The sequence below is a fragment of the Crocuta crocuta genome, unplaced genomic scaffold (genome assembly GCF_008692635.1).
Source record: "Crocuta crocuta isolate KB4526 unplaced genomic scaffold, BGI_CrCroc_1.0 scaffold425, whole genome shotgun sequence".
Lineage (NCBI taxonomy): Eukaryota > Metazoa > Chordata > Mammalia > Carnivora > Hyaenidae > Crocuta > Crocuta crocuta.
This window is the reverse complement of record NW_027531909.1, coordinates 1348754-1359974: the sequence shown is the minus strand read 5'-3', so window position 1 is coordinate 1359974 and position 11221 is coordinate 1348754. Positions and strand designations below refer to the sequence as shown.

At 39.8% G+C, this 11221-nt stretch overlaps 1 pseudogene; it reads left to right on the top strand.

Moving 5' to 3' along the window:
* Positions 1-779: 779 nt before the first annotated feature.
* Positions 780-1337, top strand: LOC144240355 (interferon alpha-10-like; annotated as a pseudogene).
* The last annotated feature ends 9884 nt before the right edge of the window (positions 1338-11221 follow it).

The following is an 11221-nucleotide window of genomic DNA, read 5'->3' as shown; positions in this document are numbered from 1 at the left end:
TTAACCCTGAGTTTGTGATAGATAGTTTAGATATCGCTTGTCCAGGGAATATCTAAGCATATGACGCTATCTGAATTACCACACAATGACTAAGGCTGAGCTTTTACTATGGAAGGTTGTACTTGGTAGGGGACCACGAGACTCACACACATGCAAACTTGAATCTTTCAGGGAAACCAGCACCTAGCAAAGTGCTTGGCAGACTATTTTGACAAATGATTATCTGCAATATTGTTCCCCAAACAGTATCTCCTGTGAGTTTTCAGATGAACACAAGTGATATCTTTGAGGTACATGTACAACTTAAAAGTTTTAAAGGAGGTGGAAAAGTGTAAATAAGGAAAAATGTACAAAAAATTTAAATCTCCTGTTTTATTACCTTTTTTATATTTCCTGTTGACTTGGAAAGACCATCATTTCTTGCCATAAATATTTCTCCATTTTCTGACTTTGTCTAGGCCTTTCTCCCCAAGGACAATCTGGGAGGTATGAAAAATATGAAAAAAAAAAAAAGTTCTAATGCTGTGCAGATACTACATTGGCACACGTGGTTGGAATCCCTCATCTGCGCTCATGTCAATAAATGTACATTTTTTATTGATTTTGTAAAAAAGAAACAAAGAAGTAGAAAGGGAAAGGACCGGGCAAATGTGGAAAAATCCAAAAAATTAAAGTTTCTATATTCACGATTTAAAAGGCACTCATCACCCAAAGTTCTCAGAACTTGCTGAGACTCCCTATTCAGGAAGCCCTGCAGAACTCCCTCTCCCAGCTGCTTAATGGCTCTCTCACTCTCTGTGCTGCTGGCTCTGGTGATGCTGTACTCCAGCCCTGCATGCTCTCTGGACTGTGGCCTGAGTCTGAGCCATGGCAGTCCAGAAACCTTCACATTTTTGAGTCAAATGCAGAGTCAAATGCATTCTGTCCTGTCTGAAGGACAGGACCGACTTCAGGATTCCTCAGATACTTGTGGATGGGGACCAGCCTGAGAAGACACAAGTCATAGCTGTCGTGCACGAGGTGCTCCAGCAGACCTTCAATCTCTTCAGCAAAAATGACTCCTTTGTGGCTTGGAATTAGACCCTTCTGGATGAATTCCTTGTTGGACTTTACCAGCAGCTGGATGGCCTGGAGAATGTTTGAGGGAGAAAAAGAACATGGAACAATTACCCCTGGGAAATAAGAACTCCAGACTGGCTGTGAAGAGATACTTCCAAAGAATCAGTCTCTATCTTAAGAAGAAAGAATACAGCCACTGTTCCTGGGAGGTTGTCAGGGTAGAAATCAGAAGGTGTTTGCTCTTCATGAAGAAGCTCACAGGAAGATTCAGGAGATAAAGAGGATGGTGGTCTGGAAACAATTCATCAGGTCAACTAAGTGGCTATTTCCTAGGACTCAGAGTGCAATCTTCATCTCTAATTTTAGGCCATATGAAAAATGAATAAAATTATATTAAATGTTGTAAGTTGCAATAAGTTGTTTAGAACAGAGAAATGCACAATTCCTCTGCTATAGCTTAAAATCTTTTGCATTATTTATTTAAATTATTTGAAATATTTGTGCTACTCATACTATTCAAATATTTATTGTTCACAGACCACTTGTTTAGTATTATGTTTTGTGTTAGACTATTATTCATTTTTAAGTCATGGGAAATAAAATCAATTTTTAAAAATCGATTTTGCTTGCACACATTCTTTAAAGAAAAACCTAAACCAAAGCCTGATCTCTCAAGGTAAACCTACAGAAGATTCCTGAATGAAAAGGGAATGGGTGTAGCCCAACATGGCTAGTGGAAAAGCCAATGCTAACATTCATATGGAATTGCAAGTGACTTCCAATTGCCAAAAAAATCTTGAAAAAGAAAAGCAAACTTGGAAGGCTTCCATTTCCAATTTCAAAACATACTATAAACATACTATAAAATATTCCCATTCTCAAAGCAATGTGTTATTGATGTAAAGATAGACCTATAGATCAAGAGAGTAGAATTGAGAATCCAGAAATAAACCTATACATCTATCTATGGTCACTTGATCTTTGACAAGGGTATTAAGACCACTTAATGAGGAAAGAATAATATCTTCGGGTCGCCTGGGTGGCTTAGTCGGTTAAGCGTCTGACTTTCGCTTAGGTCATGATCTCACAGTTCGTGGGTTCGAGCCCCGCATCGGGCTCTGTGCTGACTGCCAGCTCAGAGCCTGGAGCCTATTTCAGAGTCTGTATCTCCTTCTCTCTCTGACCCTCCCCTGCTCACGCTGTCTCTCCTCTCTCTCTCTCCCAGAAATAAATAAAAATATTTAAAAAAAAAAAAAGAATAATATCTTCAACAAAATAGTGCTGGTAAAACTGGACAGTCACACTGCAGAAGAAGGAATTTGGATCCCAATCTCACACCACACAGAAAACAAAACAAAATGAATCAAAGGTCTAAGTATAAAAGCTAAACCTATGAACTCTTAGAGAAAAACAAATCTTGAATGACAGTAAATTTGCCCATGATTTCTTAGATAAGACACTAAAAACATAAGTAATGAAAGAAAAACATACATAAATTGAACTTCATCACATTAACACTTTTGTTCATCAAAGGACACTATCAAGAAAGTGAAAAGGCATTCTGTAGAATGGAAGGAAATATTTGCAAATCATATATCTAATAAGAGTCTAGTGTGCAGAATATATAAAGAACTCCTACAACTGAATAATAAAAAGGCAAAAACCCTTAATAAAAAATGGACAAAGTCTCGAATAGAAATTCTTTTCAAAGAAGATACAAAAAAGGGTCAACAATAATATAAATAGATGTTCAGTATCATTAGTCATTAGGGAAATACAAATCAGAACCACAATAAGATACCACTTCATACTCACTAAGATGGTTATAATTTAAAAAATGGAAATAACAAGTGTTGGTGAATTTGGAGACCTCAGAACCCTTATACATTGTTTGGTGGGAATGTAAAATATTTCAGGTTCTGTGGAAAACAGTTTAGTGGTTCTTCAAAAAGTTAAACATAAAGTTACCAGATGGTCCAGTAATTTCACTTCTAGGTATATATCACAAAATAATTGAAAATGGATATTCAAACAAATGTTTGCATACATATGTTCTCAACAGTATTATTCATGATAGCAAAAAGTATTAACAACCCTTTGGTGGATGAATGGATAAACTGTTGTATATTCATGCCATGGAATTCTGTTTGGCCATAAAATGGAATGAAGTACTAATACATGTGGCAATGGGAACAAACCTTGAAAATGTTATGCAAAGTGATAGAGGCCAGACACAGAAGATCACTAATTCTATGATTCCATTTATATGCAATATCTGGAATAGGTAAATCCACAGAGACAGAAAGCAGACTGTGGTTTTCAGGGGCTGCAAAGGAAGAGGGTGTGAGGAATGACAATTGCTTAACGTGTATGAAGTTTCCATCTGGGGAGATGAAAAAGTTCTGGAAATGGATTGCACAACATGGTGAAGGTACTAAATACCACTGAATTGTGTGCTTTAAAATGGTTAGATCATCTAGATGATCTTTTCTTCCTCTGACCATTTCTCATGTTCATGTCTTCCCCAAAGGCTGTGAGTTCTGGAAGGACAAGGAAATATTAGATCCTTTCACTCAAGTCAGCTTGTTCAGAACTTTGCACAGAGGAACATTTACATGACTGCTGAATAATTGGTCCTTTAGAGGAGCAATTAAGACTTTCCTTTTCATAGTGTCTCATTCCGTTTGGACGGCAGTGCAGGGAGATCCTAAAGATGGTTAATAAGAGTAAAAAATTAAACCCATATATACAGTAGTTGTGATGACATAGTAATTAGAGTTTTTATGAATGCTTCATTATTTCAAATTTTCTCTAGTGCGCTAGTCTTGTCTTCTCTTTTAGGTTTCTTGCAAAGAGGAACCTTTCTTAACATCTCCCATGGTTTATTGCAGGTCTTAGGGAAGTAGCCTAAACCTTCTGTGGCTTAATTTCCACAGTCATATGATGGGAATCATAATAATACCTATCACAGAGACTTATGAGATTAAATGGGTAGTGGACGCAAAATGCGTGACACATAGGAATCACTTAGAAGTGAGATATTTGTTACTATCATTTAAAAAAAATGCTTATTTATTTTGAGAGAGAAAGAGAGAGAGCACAAGTGAGGGAGGGGCAGAGACAGAGGGAGACACAGAATCCCAAGCAGGCTCCGCACTATCAGCACAGAACCTGATGCAAGGCTTGAGCTCATGAACCCATGAGATCATGACCTGAGCCGAAACCAAGAGTTGGGTGTTTGAGCCACTCAGGTGCCACTGTTACTACCGTTTTTACTAGTGTGCACACTGTAGTTACTCAGTAGATAATTATTTATCTCTAAGTTTTTTGTAGTAATTAAAGAAATTCAGGGGCACCTGAGTGGCTTAGTCATTGAAGCATCCCACTTTGGTTCAGGTCATGCTTTCATGGTTCACGGGTTCGAGTCTGTGCTGACGGCTCAGAGCCTGGAGCCTGCTTCAGATTCTTTCTCTCTGCCTCTCCCCTGTTCATGCTCTGTTTCTCTGTCTCTCTCTCAAAAATAAATAAACATTAAAAAACAAGAAATTCAGATGCCTCTTGATTTTTGGTTAATCTCTCTACATTTCAGGAGCTGGGGAGAAAGAATTGGTCAAAAACACAGAGAAGCTGCCAAGGAACTTACCTCAAAAAGCAAAGGACAAAATTTCGGGGGATAAAAGGATGTTAAAAGTCCCTCACCTATAACTATAGCAACAAAACCAAACCTAATTTAAAAATAGGCAAAGGATTTGAACAGACATTTCTCCAAAGAAGATATACAAATGGCCAATAAGGATATGAAACTATGCTCAACACCACTAATCATTAGGAAAATGCAAATCAAAACCATAATGAGATAGATGCTACTTCTCACTTATTACAATGGTTACTACAAAAAAGAAGTGTTGACAAGGGTATAGAGAAATTGGAACCCTTATACACTGCGGGTGAGAATGTAAAATGGTGCAGTCGCTAGGAAAAAAGTATGATGGTTCCCTAAAAAATTAAAAATAGAATTGCCATGTGGTCTAGCAAATCCAACAATTCCATTTCTGGGTATGCTGGGAGCCGCACTGGCCTCGCTGGATGACAGTCACAGCAAGGACATGGTAGCGTTTGCACAGCTCCTGCCATGAGAAATGAAAACTGGTATCTCCTTCTGCTACTACTGGCTCATGTTGGAAATGAGGCTGCTGGTATTGACCAGGCCTCACAATATTCCAGATCGGACCGATATTCCCCACACAGATTGGTCATAAGGAAAAGCATATCCCTGCCTTTTCCAAAGAGATTTCAGATGAAAACGTTGTGGATGATTGTTAAAAGCCTCTCCCTGAGGGCCTTGCAGATCCAAGACTTACATAATAAAAGGGGCTTGAGTCTGGCCCTGAGACGAAGAGCCTAATTTAGAGTTAAGGGCAATTGAGATGCCTGGGTGGCTCAGTCGGTTGGGCGTCCGACTCCAGCTCAGGTCATGATCTCACGATTCGTGGGTTCGAGCCCCGCATTGGGCTCTGTGCTGACAGCTAGCTCGGAGCCTGGAACCTGTTTCGGATTCTGTGTCTCCCTCTCTCTCTGACCCTCCCCTGCTCATGCTGTCTCTCTCTCTCAGAAATAAGTAAAACGTTAAAAAAAAAATTTAGAGTTAAGGGCAAATATCCACCCCCACCCATTTGTTTCTGCTTGGAGCATTTTCTGGCCTTGTATGTGTTGATTGCTCCCTGTGAAGGAACCTATTGAGGAACTTCTTCTTTTGTGATTATGAGAGCAAAGGTGTTCCCTGAAAGACCTGCTTTTCTTGATACTTCCACCTTAACCACAGCTATTGACCTCTGCCCACAAAGAAGTAACTTCACCCTTTTTATGCTAAAAACCTTGTCTGGTATGCTAAAGACGCCTTCTTTCCCCATAGGATAAGCATCTAAATCCCCTACCTCAGTCACTATTGTAAACGTTATGCATGAGTCTTCTACAAATCTATGTTCTGGGAAATTCTTACATATCAAAGAAGTTTGTTATCAGAAATCATTGTCTAAGGCTAATGCCGCTTCTGTGCCATCCCCAAAACACTTAATGATAAAATAAAGTTGAGCCCCGGTCAGAGCGGAGATGCCTGCCTGGTGATCAGAAAGAATCTCGGGGCTCTCTCTCTCTCTCTCTCTCTCTCTCTCTCTGACATCGTCCATCCTTCAGGGACCCCTGGACCTGCCGGAGCTGGCCTCCGACATGGGTATACATTTGAAAGAAGTGAAATGCAGATTCTCAGAGAGATATTTGCATACTCACGTTCATAGCAGCACTATTCACAATAGCCAAAAGATAGAAGCAACCCAAGCATCTACTAGCAGGTAAATGGATAAATAAGATGTGGTCTACCCAGACAGTGGAATATTATTCAGCTTTAAAAAGGAAAGAAATCTGACACATGCTCAAGATGGATGAAACTTGAGGACATTATACTATACATTATATGTACTAATATATTATAGTTTACTCTCTCTATATATATGCATACACACATGTACACATATAATTATATATACTATCTATTATATATTATAGTATACTATATATTTACACATGTGTATATATAGAGTATACTATACATTATACCTGAGCTGTGCTGACAGCCCAGAGCCCAATAGGGGCTCAAACTCACGAATTGTGACATCATGACCTGAGCTGAAGTCAGACTCATTATACTAATTTAAATAAGCCAGTCACAGAAAAGACAAATACTGTATGATTTCAATTATTTGTAGCACCTAGAGTAGTCACATTCCTAGATACAGAAAGTGGAATGGTGGTCGCCAGGGGGCTAGCTGAGGGGAGAATGGGAGGTTGTTTTTTAATGAGTATGGAGTTTCAGTTTTGTAAGATGAAAGAGTTCAGGAGGTTGGTTGTACAACAATGTGAATATAAGTAATGCCACTGAACTATAAGCTTAAAAATGGCTAAGATGGTCAACTTTATGCCTTTGCATTTTACCACAATTAAAATTAAAAGAAAAAATTTTGGGGTGTCTGGGTGGCTTAGTCGGTTAAGCGTCTGACTTTTGCTTAGGTCATGATCTCGCGGCTCGTGGGTTCGAGCCCCGCGTCGGGCTCTGTGCTGACTGCCAGCTCAGAGCCTGGAGGCTGTTTCAGAGTCTGTGACTCCCTCTCTCTCTGACCCTCCCCTGCTCACGCTGTCTCTCTCTCTCTCCTAGAAATAAATAAAACATTTAAAAAAAAATAAAAGAAAAAATTTTAAGTCTTGCATAGACACCCAAAAGTCCTATCAGTGTGGATAAAGGCATGGGATTTTTTCAGAGTCTAAACAAGTGTTTAAATTCTGGCTTCCCAGTGTTTCACTGTATGACCTTGAGAAATATACTTAACCTTTTTGAGCAGCCTCAGTTTTCTCCTCTACAAGATGGGAATAATAATACCTTCCTTGTGGAATCGCTGAATTGAATAAGTGAGATAGTGTATACGGTACAGAACAATACTTGGCCCCCGAAATGGATGGTTATTATTGTTGTTGTTAAAACCAAGAAAAGTCTATTGAATTTTTCAGTCAGGTCTCTGGTGATCAGGAAGGGTAATGTCAGTAATAAGTTAGTAGTAGACTGAGCCCTATTCAGTAGTGAGAAAAATGAAAGCAGTATTAAGAAAGTTATTTCATCATGGGTGAATACAGGAAAAACATCTAACCAAGGGCCTCATGGAAATGTGTCAGTTGATGTGCTCTCCCCTCCTCCCTCCTTGCTCTAACTTACTGTAGCTTCTTTCATATTAACACTTATCAGGGGTAACCTTGTACTGTTAGTGAATATTTTATTTTCAAAACCTACTACTCTCTCTGTCCCTATCCCGCCCATGCGCTCTCTCTCAAAATAAGCAAATAAATTTTTAAAAAGGAATAAAACAGAATAACAATTGAGGATAAGACAATTGAATTTAGTGGAACTTTGCACATAATAAATGTGGCATTTCAAGCCAGTGGGTGTTAGCTAAGCCGTTTAAAAATAGCATAGGGACGCCTGGGTGGCTTAGTCGGTTAAACGTCCGACTTTCACTTAGGTCATGATCTCGCGGTTCGTGGGTTCGAGCCGCGCGTCGGGCTCTGTGCTGACTGCCAGCTCGGAGCCTGGAGCCTGTTTCAGTCTGTGACTCCCTCTCTCTCTGACCCTCCCCTGCTCACGCTGTCTCTCTCTCTCTCTCTCTCCTAGAAATAAATAAATAAAAATATTAAAAAAAAAATAAAAATAGCATAATCTCTCTATCACATTCTTTCAGTTCTCATTGTTGCTTTAGGCCTAAATACATAATCAAAAGTGGGGAGGGAGACACAAATCACAAAAATGAAGCTAGATATAGCCATGTGACATAATTCTAAACATGAGATTTGGGGGAAGTCTGATGGACAATTCTAGAAATAATTTCAGCTCTTATTCCTCTCTTTCTGCTAGGGATGCTATGGTCAGTCTTTGATGCTTGGAGCTGGTGTACTTGTCCTAGAGACCAAGAGAGGGACTGAGATGACAGTCCAGCACAACTCAGAGTTTGAGCTGCTGATCTAACCCCGCGGCCATCACCCTGTAAGCTTTAACCTGACGTAAGATAAGCACCCACCTTCATTATGTTAGCCTCTAATAACTGAGTTATCTGGCAACTTACAACAAAAAGAATTCCTAACAGATACAATAGTATTGATCAGATTTAAGCTCTTTCTTCAAGCCTCAGTAGGCTAAGGTATAGGTTTTTTAATGTTATTTATTTATTTATTTCTGAGAGAGAGTGAACAGGGGAGGGTCAGAGAGAGAGAGAGATACAGAATCTGAAGCAGCCTCCAGGCTCTGAACTGTCAGCACAGGGCCCGACCCTGTGCTCGAACCCACGAACCTCTCAACTGACTGAGCCACCCAGGTATAGCTTTTTAATTCATGCGGAGGTTCTGAGACACCTATTAAAATTAGTGTTGGGTTTTTCTTCCTGTTGCCTATTTATGTAGTAAATTACATGAGCAGATTTTTTTTTGAACTATCATTAATGTCCTGGATAAATTCCAGTTGTTTATAAATGCTTTTGGCCTGATTTCCTAATATTTAATGAGGTATATTTTTCCTTCATAGTTTATTGTCAAGTTGGTTTCCATGTAATACCCAGTGTTCATCCCAACAAGTGCCCTCCTCCATGCCCATCACCCTTCTTACCCTCTCTCCCCCACCCCCATCAGCCCTCAGTTTGTTCTCAGTATTCAAGAGTCTCTCATTAATGTGGTATTTTTATCTTTATGTTTATAAGTAAGAATTTCTTATTATATTTTTTCTTCTGGTTTTCTTATCTAGGTTAAAAGAGCCTTATAAAATGAGTTGATTAGCTTTCCATTTTTTCCCATACCTGCTTACAAAAGGAACTAAATATGATTTACTGAATAGTTTCATGATATAGTTTCCCACTTTGCTATTTCTTCAAGACACTTTGCTGAAGACCTGTATGTTTTCTTTCTTTCTTTTTTTTTTTTTAAAATATTTTCATTTATTTCTAGGAGAGAGAGAGACAGCGTGAGCAGGGGAGGGTCAGAGAGAGAGGGAGTCACAGACTCTGAAACAGGCTCCAGGCTCTGAGCTGGCAGTCAGCACAGAGCCCGACGCGGGGCTTGAACCCACGAACCGCGAGATCATGACCCAAGCGAAAGTCGGACGCTTAACCGACTAAGCCACCCAGGCGCCCCGACCTGTATGTTTTCTAAAGACTTTCGATGATAGATTTCTACTTCTTTTGGATGCAATACCATGCTGAGAGTGTCTGAGAAGTGACAAGAAAATCCTCACACGGTAGGGCTAAACTTTTCTAAAATAATATTTAAGTTTTATCAAAAGGCATTGTATTGTATTTTTTTTAAATATATTTTTATTTATTTCTAGGAGAGAGAGAGAGACAGCGTGAGAAGAGGAGGGTCAGAGAGAGAGGGAGTCACAGACTGAAACAGGCTCCAGGCTCCGAGCTGGCAGTCAGCACAGAGCCCGACGCGGGGCTTGAACCCACGAACCGCGAGATCATGACCCAAGCGAAAGTCGGACGCTTAACCGACTAAGCCACCCAGGCGCCCCTGTATTTCGAATTGTATTTTTCTTCCTTTGTTCACCTTGCCTAGCAATGCACTGATGCATATAACAAGGGCTTGAATTCTTATCAAGACAACTTACTACATGAACTCTCAGCAAATAGCATTGAGATAGCCTCTTGGAGCTTGACAGCCTGAAGCTCATCAAAGCACATATTCCAAGCATGGTATTTATTTAATAAACAATATTTAAGTCCCTACCATGGGTTGGAAACTGTGCTAATGACTGGGCATACAATGCTCAGACTTAAAAAGTCTAATCGTCTGGAAGAGACAGAAGAAACATAAACCATCAGTTACAGAACACAATGATAATGTTCACCGGGAAGTGCTATATTTTCAAAGAGCCATAAGCATCGGGGGGTGGGGAATAGGTCTGTAAAATGGAGAGAGAAAATCAAATAATTGGTACTTTAAGACTGATAGATGGGTATGAAGAGACATTTAAAGAATTGGAAATTGAGACAAGGGCCAGACGTGTGCAGGGATGTGGAAGCAAGAGCTAGTCAAAGAGTTGGCAAAATGGGACATTTTATAAAAGCGAGAAATAAAAACTAGGAACAAAATCAAGTTTTCCTCCCTACGAGGGGTCTAGAAATGAGGATGGGAAAGTTACACTAGACCTTGAATGTCCCTGCTAAAACTCTGAGACCAGGATGTTATTATTAAATTTCTTAACACAGACCAGGAAAAGAGGACCCCTGTGCCCAGTTTCCTTATCTATAAAATTAAGGTAATCATTGTACCACCTCCTAAAACTGGGGTAAGGATTAATTGCTTTAATTTATATAACACAGTCAGAATGACACTTGGCAGGGGCACTTGGGAGGCTCAGTCGGTTAAGCATCTGACATCAACTCAGGTCATGATCTCATGGGGTGAGTTGGAGCTCTGCGTCCGGCTCTGTGCTGACAGCTCAGAGCCTGGAGCCTGCTTTGGATTCTGTGTCTCCCTCTCTCTCTGCCTCTCCCCTGCTTGTACTGTCTCTCTCTGTCCTCAAAAATGAATACATGTTAAAAAAATTTTTTTTAATGAATGGCACTTGGCACTT